Below are 11,956 nucleotides of genomic sequence, written 5' to 3'. Positions count from 1 at the left end.
TCATTTATAGCACATATTGGCAAATAAAGGCCTGACATGCAGTAATTCACCCCCAGCGTGTTCCGTTTAATGTGATTATTCTTCAGAGTAATCAAGCCTCCTTTGCCTAAGCTGAACTCCTGATACGAGCCCGTGCACACCTGTGCTGGCTGCTGATTTCCCGGGGAGCTGCGCCTCCAAGGGAGCACATGAATTGGGGAGCACAGCCGGATGAGCCCTGTGGTAAATCTGCCAGCCACACTCCCCTGCTAAGCACCCAGCCCTGAAAACCTGCCTTTTGGCGATGTTTGCCCTGTGTTCGTTTCCTTTCAGGAGCAGAGAAGCTCATGAAGATTTAGCTGCTGTTTCCAGGCAGGTGTCTCTTTCCCTATCCATGATCCTGGCTTTGCTCATCTCTTGTGCCACGTCGGCCCTCTTCCTCTCCCATTTCCCCCCGACAGGCGAAGGGTCATGTTGCCAGCTGCACAGAAGCAAGCTTGTGACTATGAGACATTTTTCGTTAGTCAGCAACACGCATCTCAAGTTTCACACTGGCCAAAGCAATGAGTCCCAGCCTCTAAATATTTACAGGGGAGGCAGGAAATGAGGGCAAAATCCAGCTGAACAGACAGTTTGCTAGAGAAAGGGGGGGTGGGTTTGTAGGGAGGTCTTGGAGCTGTGCAGGGGGTGCTGAGGAGAGCTGGGAGCCAAACGGTGTCTGTGAGATCCTGCAGGACCAGGAGGCCTGATCCTGCCAGGGGTGCAGGCTGCCAGCTCTCCTCACGCTGGTGAATAACGCACCTCAAAGCACTCAGCAAGGGGCCCAGCCCCGCACCTGCTCTTCTGCAGCCTCCCAGGCTTGTGGAGACGCAGCACGGATGGGTAAGCAATGCCCTCAGTGTCCCAGGGACTGGTAATTGCATTTGCATTCTTGGCTTGCTGGTCACCTCAGTGAGCACAGCTCGACCATGGATTCCTCAGCAGTTGCAGGATCGATGCCATATGTGTTTCTGTAGCTTAGTATTTTGTAGTTTGTTGCTGGCTTCCCATAATGCAGGAATCCTCTGGCTGTGCTCTCCAGTGACACTGTCCCAAGTCAAATGGTCGTGGAAGGTGCTGGAGCAGGTTAGGTCAGGCTGATGCTTGGACTTGATGATCTTGAAGGTCTTTTCCAACCTAAACGATTTTCTGGCTCTCAGCAGGGCACAACAGTCACCACAGATCTGTGCGAGTGATTGACTGAACTGGCAGCATTTCCACCTTGTTTAAATGGTGGACAACATGTTGTGTTCAGCGTCATTTCCTACCAGGTTGGTCTCCATCTCTCTGTATTTTCCTCAGAGACAATCTGACCTGTCTGCAGTTTGGAGGCTACAGCCAGAGCTGGGATCAGTGTCCTGCTGCCAGCACCAGGTGCCTGAGTCCCTGTCTCCTTGCAGGGTCAAGAGGCCTGCCTGGAGAATGGCAATGCATCCAGTCCAAGCTTATCCTGATCATCCCTGCCAGCGTATTTCCCATGCTCTTTTTGCAAGACATTCAGTGATCAAGCCACTGTAAAACATGCATATCATATAAAGCGATTTAAATGACTTAAAATGTGAAAAATGTGTAAATTACTTTTCCAGCTTCTGTTTAAGGACTTGTCTGAATGAATACCCTGACATGCATAAATATGGAGGAATAATGTCTGCAAATCCAACCCTATTTCTAATGTCTTTCAATGCAAAATTTTAACTTCCCTCAAAGGCAGCCCAAGGTCCAAGGGAGCAGTGAGGCAGTTCGTTGGAAATGACTTGGCAGAGAAGGTGGGAATGTAGCAGGAAGACCTGAAATACCAAAACGTAAATTACAGAGAGGAAGCTTGGGCTGATGTACACCGGGAGCTTCACAGTGCTTCGGGAGGACCTACTACTCCTATCCTATGTGTCATTCGCTGTGGGTGAAGGTGGTTTTGCCTTTCTGGATAATGATGAAGGATCCACTCTGAGCTACAGGGCTGGATATCTGGTGAGCTTAGTGTGGATGAGTGGGAAGGGGGTGAATAATCTGTGTATTTATGCTCTTCTCCATGCTACTTCTCTCTTGAGGCTTTCAGCACTGACCAGTGAACTGCGTCAAACATTCCCTTGTCATCACTTTATTCAGTGGGACTGTAGGCTGTTTGACAGTCATCTCGTTTTGTCCCATGTCTTAGATGTGCTCATGCCTCTCACCCAAGAAGGTGTGAAGGAGGCACTAATTTAGGAGACTTAACCTCCTCAGTGTTCAGGGCTTGTTCCCTGGGGGATTGCAGGACAATCATGGAGAGCACTCGACCGATTCCAACCTCAGCTGGCTGCTGAAGCCACAGCACCCAAGACGCTACAGCACGGCCAACACCACTGTTGGACCTTGTCTGATGCAAGACCTCTACCCTGCAACCCTCACTGAGCTGCAAAGCAAGAAGTCTGTGCCAGGCACTGACAGCTCTCTTGTTCTAGCCCTTGGACTTGCTGTCTCCTGAGTTTTGGCTTCCAGCACAGCCTGAATTTTCTCCTGAGCAGACCTCATGTCTCTGTCTTGAGTTTATCCAGCTGTTATCAACATATGTGCTTCCTTGGTGACTCATGCCCCGTTCCCTAACCACATCCCCTTCTCTCTAATGCCCCCACCCACCACAACTGAGTCATTTGGCCTCCCGTGACAAGCCAGGAACCCCTTCCTTCAGTCATGCGTGTAGAAACTTCGAGCTGAGTCCAACGTAAGCACCTCTGGACTTCCTTTTTCCAAGCAGGCTACAGAGCAAGATCTCACTGGCTGTTAACAGGCTGGTCCTGACCTGCCTACATTCAGTGTGCAGGACCTAGACCAAACCTATACCCAGACTCTTTTGCTCCCTGTGCATGCAAAGGGAACACCTTAGAGCAGTGTTGTCCTCCCTACTGCTCTTCAGTTCCCCAGAAGGACCAGTCCATCCCTAACTGATGTGGTAAGCAGAGGTTGCTCAACAGTCTGGGCTGGTGAGGCAGAAGTAGGAGGCTCAGTGGAGGTGGGAGCTGAGAAAAGGTCATTGTGCAGCCCTAGTCTTCCTGATCCCAAACCCTTTCCCATCTTTTGACTCTTCAGTAGCTCACGGGAGGTGATTTTATGGTTTTATCCCAGGGCCCAGTAGCTGAAGAGCAGCTCAGTGTGATTGCCACCGAACCCGGTCTTTTACAAGCTTCACTTCCCAAGCGACGTGTTTATGCACCGTATGAAACACAGCCACTGTCAGCTCGCTTTGAAGGTCTGCCACACAGCCAGAAGGGTTTGGATGTGTGGTTAACAAGCCAGACCGAGCTGGTATTCAAGCTGAGTGTATATTGGTAGCTATTTTCCCTAATGCTTCCTGTTTATGGTCAGTAGCTCCATCTATCATATTAAGCTTTTGTTAGACGTTTTCTTTGTCAATGGGCAAACACACAGGGTTTTAATCACCATCTTCTCTTTATGCCAAAGACTGTTCATTTCTAACCTAAAGTAACTCATTCAGGGCTGTGATTTTTATGGAGTGCAAATTTAGTGGGAGCGGAGCTGTATTCTTCATTTTTTCCCTGTAGATCTGAAACATTACCTGGCTTCTTTCCCAGTGTCATCATCTTCAATTAAAGCACATTTTCATCTGCTCGTGGAAGACATTTTAGCACAAGGGGAACACTGCAAATTGAGGTGTGTATTTCCTTTTGCACACTGATGAGAGAGTTGCTGTTGGGCACCTTAATTTAGGGCTATCTCTGTCCCTCACTGCTACATAAGATAAGACGTTGGTGCAATGTCTCATCTTCACAGGACCTTTGTGAAGCAATGCAGTGTAACTTTGAAGGCTGGGAGGGGAACAGACAAGATAAAAACATAAATTCGTCTCTATAGGAAGGTAATGGTATAAAATCAGGTATGAGTCCTAGGAGGTATTTTAGAGATGTGTGGATGAGGCACCAAGGGATATGGATTAGTGATAAGGCTCAGTAGGTCAGGTTGATGGTTGGACTTGGTGATCGTGAAGGTGTTTTCCAACCCAGGTGATTCTGTGATTCTATTTTTACATGGGCATCACAGCTCCTGGGGGACTGTCCTTGGTTTGGGGTACGGTGTACTGGCAAAAAAACAACCCTCAGAGGTTTCTTGGAGGAGAAATACAGCGTAGGTGCATTTTGGGGCTGCGGAAAGCTGGGTGAAATGCTAGACCTTCTGCTTTAGTCATCCGGAGTGAGCAGACTGGGCCATGCCGACCCTGAGGTCAGACACGGTGGAGGAGGAAGATGGATATCTTGTTGGCCATGATACCGATGACTACAATGTAATAATATTCCCCCCCTAACATCCCACCAAAATCTTTCAGACGAACTTGGACGCAACTTTGGATGTTTCTCATAAAATCAGTTGTGTTTTTTCTGCGTGGCACCAGGTGAGGTGGGCTGGCTCTGTGTGCCTGTGCCCTCCCTTGAGCGATGCAGAGCTTCCTTCGGGGAGCCATGGCAGGACAGGGAGCTGGACCCCAGTGTCCCACCATGTCCCTGTGTGCTGGGAGCACTGGTCAGGAGCTCTGACATAGACTCAGCACCAAGATGAACTCTGTCCTGTCCCAGATTTATGCCAGAAGAAGATCCTCCTGCTGTAAACACCTTTCTGCTGAGAGACCCAGGCTAATTACCATGTTGCTGCCCTCCTTTGTTCTCTCATTTTCTGTTTCTGACTCCCCTGCTGCTTCGAACATGCTTGTGAGCTCCCTTTCTGGCAGCCTTTGGGTCTGACTTCTCCCTCGGACTGGAAGGGCTTTCCAGATGTGTGCACAAGATGTAAGTACCACCTCAACACTACCGTAAAACATTTCTTCATGCAGAAAAGGAAAGCAGAAATCCAGCATTTTGGTTTCCTGCTGGAGGAAGATAGTGCTGTATCCCTCCCAAAGGCAGTTGTTCAGCTCCAGAAACTATTTAGGATGACATAGGAGTGGGATGTTCCAAAATTCTTGGAGACTTGATGGAAATGCAGTTGTGGGAAACCAATCATTGCTCAGAAATGTCTTTTGTTTTACTGGTGATATTTTTTCGTCTCTCCTCTCAGCTTGCTTTATATAATTATAAGGGTGGTGAAAGCTCAAAAGGCAAGGCTTGATTGCAGCAATTAACTTCCCCAGACACAGATGCTGAATGATTGTGAGCTTGGGCCTGTCTCTTGGCTGCTGCGGGCTACTGGAGTGATTGCTGGCATTCAGGAGTGAACCTCACTGCCCACCCCAGCGTGTAGGGAGGGATGCTAGAGCCCCATTACCAGCAGGGGACAGATAGGATCACCAAGATCTGCTAATTGCCCAGGTCACCTCAGCACTTTATGGTGTTTAGAGACCCAGCTCCCCTTGGTTTCAAAGTGATTGAGTTGCTTGTGATTCGCCTCAATGTTTTCTCACTTTGACCAGAAGCAGTCAGTAGGGTAAAAGGTAAAGACAGGTTTCCCCTTTTTTGTCCTAGGGACCTGAGCACAGTCTCAATGCCAGCTAGGATCTATGGAGAGCTTTCTTTGGAGAGCAGAGGAAAGATCGACAAAGTCTGTCCGTGCCACATCGGATCTGGGAGCAGTGGTGGAGGTTTACAGCTGAGGAATTACCAGCAATACGCAGCAGCAGTGGAGGGATTCACAGAGGGTTTGGGCAGAGCAGGTCTGCTAGGAAAGCCAGAAATGCTGCAGCGCACGTGTGGCTGGAGGAAGCAGAGAGAAATTGTTTGTGGGAACAACAGTTGCTTGCAGGCTAGATCTGGGGATTTTGCAGCAGGGAACTTACAGCTGATCTTCTGCTTCTGCTGAGTGCAACTGCATGAGCAGTTTCTCTATAAAAAAAGAAAACTGGTGAGGAGAGTCCTGCCTGATGCTTTGCAGACCAACTCGGCAAGACCTGGGTTTCTCCTGAGCAACAGGACATCACCAGGCTCTGTTCTTACCCAGGATTGCCTTGGGTGCCAGCAGTGGGAGTCTAAATATTTTGAGGTGCTTTCCTACAGGTACACTGGGCAGGCCGGGCTTGCTCAGCTTCCAGGATCAGGGCACTGAATTCATCGTGGCTGAGGGCCTCAGCTAAATTGGGGCAATTTTCTTCTCCTTGGGTTTTGAAGCACCACGCTTCAGCCTTTGCATAAATAATGTAAATTAAGGGGAGGAGGAGGATAGTCCTTTGGAAAGGGCAGCAGCAAGTAGCAAATTTGTGTGGCTCCTCGCAGCCAGGAGGGTGGTGTGGTTTACATCAGCTCCAGATTTATGAACCTTTGTCATTGTTTCTGTTTGCAAACCAGATCCAGTTTTTTAAGCTGGGTTTTTCCATCCCCTCCAGCTTTCAGTTTCTGTCCATCAAATACTCGGGCCACTCCGATCCCTCCCCCAGCTGCAGGTCTGTTTGGACACTCAATGGTGGGCTCTGTCACAGGGAAAAGCAGGGTGCTCAGCCACAGACAGGCTGTGCTGTGCTTGGGGCAGTACTGTGTCTGGGAGGCTCTTTCCTTGCCAGGGTAGCAGGATCATTCACTCTACCTGCATTTATTACAGACCCTTAGCTGGTTAGGTGACACCAGTCCAGTGACACCTCCTGGGGATATTTCCATGGCACGTGTCCTGTACAAGCATCCAGCAGCGGGAGCTCCCCATGGCCAGGATGCTCAGAGATATGTCAGAACTGCTTTCTTCCCCTTCTCCCTCGGGGCTGTGAGTTCTTGCTGAGGCTGTGAGGAGCACAACGGGATGCCCCCGCCCTGCCTTTTTCCCTGCATCAGGACTTTGTGCATGCAGAAGCAACTGCTTGCCAGCTTTCTGCATCCCAGGGCCCCCGTACAAAGCTCCCTTTCACCTTGGAGCATCCGGAAAACATAATGGGGCAGCAATTACTGGGGCGGGTGCAAACTCAGCTCTGGGAGATACATGGCGGGGAGCCAATTATTGTTAATTAGGCATGTTGCTGTTGGCTAGCCTGGGCTTTTGCTGCTGTGCAGGAATGTGTTTGCACCAGGGGAGCTTTGTGGCTGGCTGAGCTGCTGCTGGGAGTCAGAGTTCAGGCATGCTTGGCCAGAAAGGCTCCATCCAAAACCTCACGTGGGGTGGATTTCAAACCATTCTTAGCCTTCTTGCTTTCTTCAAGAAGGAGATGAGGCACCAGCCAGGGCAGCCAGCAACTCTGCAGCCTGGAGGTGATGGAAACGCAGCTGGAGGTGCCTGACCACTGCAGCGGACGTGTGCTGAGATCCTCCTGGACAGAAACATCGTACAGCTGTCCTGCAATCTCTGCTGGACCCAAAATAGTCTGCTTTGTGGTTTCCCTGCCCTGTAGTTTCTGCACAGAGCAATCGGACTGACACGGTAAAATGAGGAGAGGTCTTCTAAACCATCAGAACAATGTGTCTTCTGGTTTGGCTCCGGTTTTGCACAAAGCTGGGTATCCAACCTGCTATTTATTTCAAATGGCTGCTGAGCTGTGACAAGGACAGCCATAGCTACCAGATTTCTGAAGCCCTTGGGAAAGAGCAGGGTGGATTTCGGTGTGAGGAGGGATTGCCCTGGCCTGGCTGTGCTGCCCCTGAAGGACCTGCAAGGAGCAGAAGTGAGGTTGCTGAAGGAGCACCCCTTGGCCTTTGCTCCTCAGAGCCCCAGGCAGGGCCTTTGCAAAGGAAACAGAGACACACGGCCACCCCTGGCCAAAGGAGGCCTGAAGGATTGCACAGAGACCATCTCCTTCTCCTCCCCAGAGTGCTGTGGTCTCCGGGGTTGGTCTCCTGGGGGAGGACGAGAGGACGGCAGGCAGCAAGGACACTGCCAGCCTTGCCTGGTGACTGGTGGCACCAAAGGCCGCCAGCAGCCTCCACCAATTCTGTGGCCAGGGCAAGGTGAAATCTTGCCCCTGAAAACCCAGGGCAAGATCTCTGTTCATGGGATGGTGTGGGAGCAGGGTGCCAGGACCCCGCTGTCAGTACCGGGAAGGGCCTACCCACCAGGTAGCCCTCTGCTGACAAATATGAGGGATATATTGCTGACAAACATGAGGCCTGCACTCTTGGAGCTGATAGTGAACCCACGAGAAGGAAAAATAAGGCAAATTGGGGATGGAAGAGCACTGTACTCCTTTCTGTGGCAGAGCAGGAGCAAGAGGGTCCGGGTTGCCAGCCCGGAGAGAGCAGCCAGACACCCAGCCCTGCGGCCAGCTCAGGAAATGGTCTTTTCGTTAAGCAGCTCTACGCAGCTCTAATTAAATTACGGGATTAGAGCCATCTCATTCCTCACTCATCTGGTGCCAGGCGCTTGTTCCAAGGGAGTGCTCTCCATTAAAGGGAGAACTGCCCGCGTAGCACTCTGCGCAGTCTCATCAAGAGTCTGGGCCGCCACAGAGTCCTTTCTTTGTCACACTGCATTGCAGCCCAGGCTGTGTGACCGTGTCGCACTGCCTGGCAGTCACTTAGGCCCTGAGGCTCTTTGCTCCCTTGTTTCAGGTCCTCCAAGTAGTCCTCGATGGGTTTTCTGAGCAAAGCTCCCTTTGGTACTTGCAGCAAGGCAGTGCCTGGAGAGAACAAGTCAGATCATCAGTTTCCAAAAGCAAATTTGTATGTGGCCTCCATCTTCCTCTCCGCACTCTGGTCCTTGCCTGTGGGCTTTTCAGGATGTTTATGGGATGGATAATCCTCTTCTTGCTGCTCTTAGCTGTGCAAGTCTGCTCAGGGTGCACAGAGTCAGTCTGTGCATGGCAGCAAAATTCATGCTTTATGGGACGGTCTCACCCACGGATCTGAAGAGGACCAAGGCTTTGATCTGCACGATCACAGAATCATAGGGAGGTTTGGGTCGGCAGGGGCCTTAAAACCCACCCAATGCTACCCCTGCCATGAGCAGAGACCCCTCAACCAGAGCAGGCCCCATCCAGCCTGGCCTTGGGCACCCACAGCTCCTCTGGGCAGCCTGGGACAGGGCCTCATTGCCCTCAGAATGAGGAATTTCTTCCACAAACCTAATCTAAATCTAGTCTCTTTTAGTTGAAAGCCATTCCCCCTTGTCCTATCACTACAGTCCCTGATAAAGAAGAAAATACAGCTCAGAGCAGCCAGCGAAAGAGGAAGCTCCAGGATGCAAAACAGAGTTCCCTTGTGTTTTTGTTGCGTGCAGTTCTTGGTTATACACATTTCCCCTCCAAGGGCAGACCTCTCGTTACACTGTGCTTGGTGATGAGAGATTGGGGCGCTTTTTCAGCTTACATTTTGGCACCGTTTTGCTTCTGTTGCTTCACAAAGATGTTGCCAGGGAGCCTTGGTGCTGAAGGAAAGGCTCTTCTCCTTTCACCACGCTCCTTATGACATGGCCCCAGCTCTCGTGATGTAGCACCGTGCTTTGAGAAGCCGGGCAGACTGCAGCTCGGTGAAGCAAGATCCCTTGCCATGGCCCATGCACAGACAAGCAGGGACTGTCCTACACAGTGCTGCCTCTGTGCTCTCCAATTTATTAAGCATCAACACAGCAATAATTAAAATTTATTCCTTTTGCCAGGGGGAGATGCGTAGGTGATTGGATAATGAAAGCCTTTTGGGATAATTGGATGATAGACAGTGAACATTGCATGGATAGGGAGGAAAGGATGCAAAGACAGATGGAGTTTACAGGGAATAAAAGATGGCAAATTTGCTCAGAGGTTTTCTAGAGAATGTTTTTTTCAGTAATTTCTGAAGAAGGTGCTGGAAAAAAAGTGTTTTCTACATCAATACAGAATATTTTGTTTTGAAGGTGGAGGGAATTCAACTTCATTGGCTCTGTTTGTGGCCATGTTGACTCCAAATGAGCTCTTTTGTGGTTTTCTTTCTCAAGTTCTCCTGCATGTGCCAGGTTCACTAGCCAGATACTGCCTCCTGTAAGGTCCTGCTCTGTGTCCCCAAATCTGTCCTCCTGCACCCAAACCTGGTGCAGGAGCTGCATGCACAGCCAGCACCAGGAGAGCTGGAGCTTTGGCTGGGTGAGGAAGGGGCACAGGGCACCCCAACAGAGTCCCAGAGGCAGCATGGGGGTGGGCACTGGGCATCCTCCAGAAGCCACAGAAATTGGCAATTTGACAAATTCCTCCTCTACTTTGATTTAGAGACAAGTAGAAACAGGGCAGGGTGTCTGAGTGGTGTTCTGGACAAACTTGACACTGCCCAAACAGCACAAGGACAGTACAGTTATCCTTGCCTAGCCCCCGAGGGAAAGCAGGCTGCATTTGGCATGGCAGAACGGGCACCAGTATGATCCTAGTGAGGACTAATAGGAGGACTACATCTCTCTGAAAGATTTCTGTTCTGTTATTTGTGAATTCCTACTTCCCAGTGTCGCAGTCTGCAACGGCAAGGCCCATTGCTGCTGCAGAGAGCACACAAACCAGCTGCGGGGAAGGCCTGCAGGCTTCTTCCAGCTTTAGGAACTGGCTGTTTATTTGCAAGCCAGGCACTAAATTTCTCATGCCCTTTGCAATATGGCATTTTCCCCTGCTGCTGACCGAGCATGGCCATTTTGGTGGGGTCACTGGAGTAGATAAAACTCAAGTTTCTCTTGCTCGTTGCCTAGCATAAAACCCCATACAAGGTCTTCTTGGCAGTGCTGTTGCCGGAGGGTCCATAGCATGAATTTTACCTCAGCTGTCTCCTTCATTCAATCACTAAGCTGCATAATTACTTTTGGAGAAGTCATTTTTCCCATCTTCTGCCCTTTCTTGGCTGGAGGCATAGCATGTCTTAGTTTTAATATAGTGCCTTCTCTCCTAGATGAGCTCTCCATCTCTTCTGCTTTTGTGGAGTTAAGTAAAGCAGAGAAAATCCTGCCTGAAATGAAGCATCTTCCCACAAACTGAGTTCATCCCTCAAAATATTCAGACCTCAGCTGGATACAGCCCTGAGCAATCGGATCTGGCTGGACCTGCTTCAAGCAGGGGTTTGGACCTGTGGCCTCCAGAAGTCCTTTCAAACTAAATCACTTGAGCTCTGTCATTCCTGCCTCCTGCAGAGCCACTTTGCTCCCCCTTTTCCCCTCTCCTCTGCTCTGTCAGTCCTCAGCAGTGACCCGAATCAAGGTGAAACCCTTTGCCCGACTGCCTGGTGTAGGTGAGGGCATCCCCCCAGTGCTGCTGAGCCTCTGATCACGGCTGCCCTGCACGCAGGGTGCACGAGGGGAGCCTTCAGGCTTCACAGCCTGGACCAAATATTTACCCTCTGCACAGTGTGTCACAGGCAATTAAGGTAGCTGAGCCGAAAGCGGAGTGATGAGAGAAGCTGTTTGCTTTTCAAACCGGACCAGCAAGTGCCTATTAAATTACCTGAATTTCAGATATTATTTAGCCGTAAATCTTGTTAACAGTGTTCCACAGTATGGAGATGTGAAGGAAGGGAAATAAAAGGAAACAAAGTGAGGAGGGGATATTTTGGGAATGGCAAAGAAGAAAGGAGGCGAATGCTGGCTGATGGCTTAGGAAGCGGTTCGCAGCTGATGGTTTTATAGGAAAGGCTTCAGCTCCGTGAGGAAATCAGCTGGAACAGGCCTGGCAGGATAGCTCTCCACGTGAGAGCTCCTCTTGCAGAATACCAATGAGCTGAATCCAAAACAAAGTGGTCAGAAGAAGCTGTTTCAGGATATTTCCCTGCACCAGGGCAGGAGCGTGGAGGTGGAGGGAGCACGCTCTCCTCAGAGAAGAGGAGCAATCTGGAAAGTTTAAAGCCAGCTATTCATGCTAGTTGCCCTTTGTGTCAGAATAGCTGGGGTTTCTTCTTAATTTGTTGCTTTGCTTGCTCTGTTGCCCTACTTATTGTATGGAGACTGACCGCAGTGGGTATAAAATAATCTTAGGGTTTGGAGGGTGTACATTTTGTTAACTTGAGGAGAAAGAATCCAGATCAGCTACCTTATGCCCCACTTGGAAAGTGCACTGAGGAAGGCTTTGGGAAGGACTGGAAGCAATGAGAAAGAGAAAAGCACTGTT

At 50.1% G+C, this 11,956-nt stretch overlaps 1 long non-coding RNA gene across 1 annotated transcript; it reads left to right on the top strand.

Annotated features, from left to right (window-relative positions):
- Positions 1–6,167: 6,167 nt before the first annotated feature.
- On the top strand, positions 6,168–8,434 carry LOC119717461 (uncharacterized). The gene is made up of 2 exons (XR_005267034.2): positions 6,168–6,376; positions 7,118–8,434. It is a non-coding gene; the product is annotated as an uncharacterized lncRNA (long non-coding RNA).
- The last annotated feature ends 3,522 nt before the right edge of the window (positions 8,435–11,956 follow it).

Source organism: Anas platyrhynchos, chromosome 7 (genome assembly GCF_047663525.1).
Source record: "Anas platyrhynchos isolate ZD024472 breed Pekin duck chromosome 7, IASCAAS_PekinDuck_T2T, whole genome shotgun sequence".
NCBI classification, from domain to species: domain Eukaryota; kingdom Metazoa; phylum Chordata; class Aves; order Anseriformes; family Anatidae; genus Anas; species Anas platyrhynchos.
The sequence above is the reverse complement of the archived record's forward strand: the minus strand, read 5'-3'. Positions and strand labels throughout refer to the sequence as shown.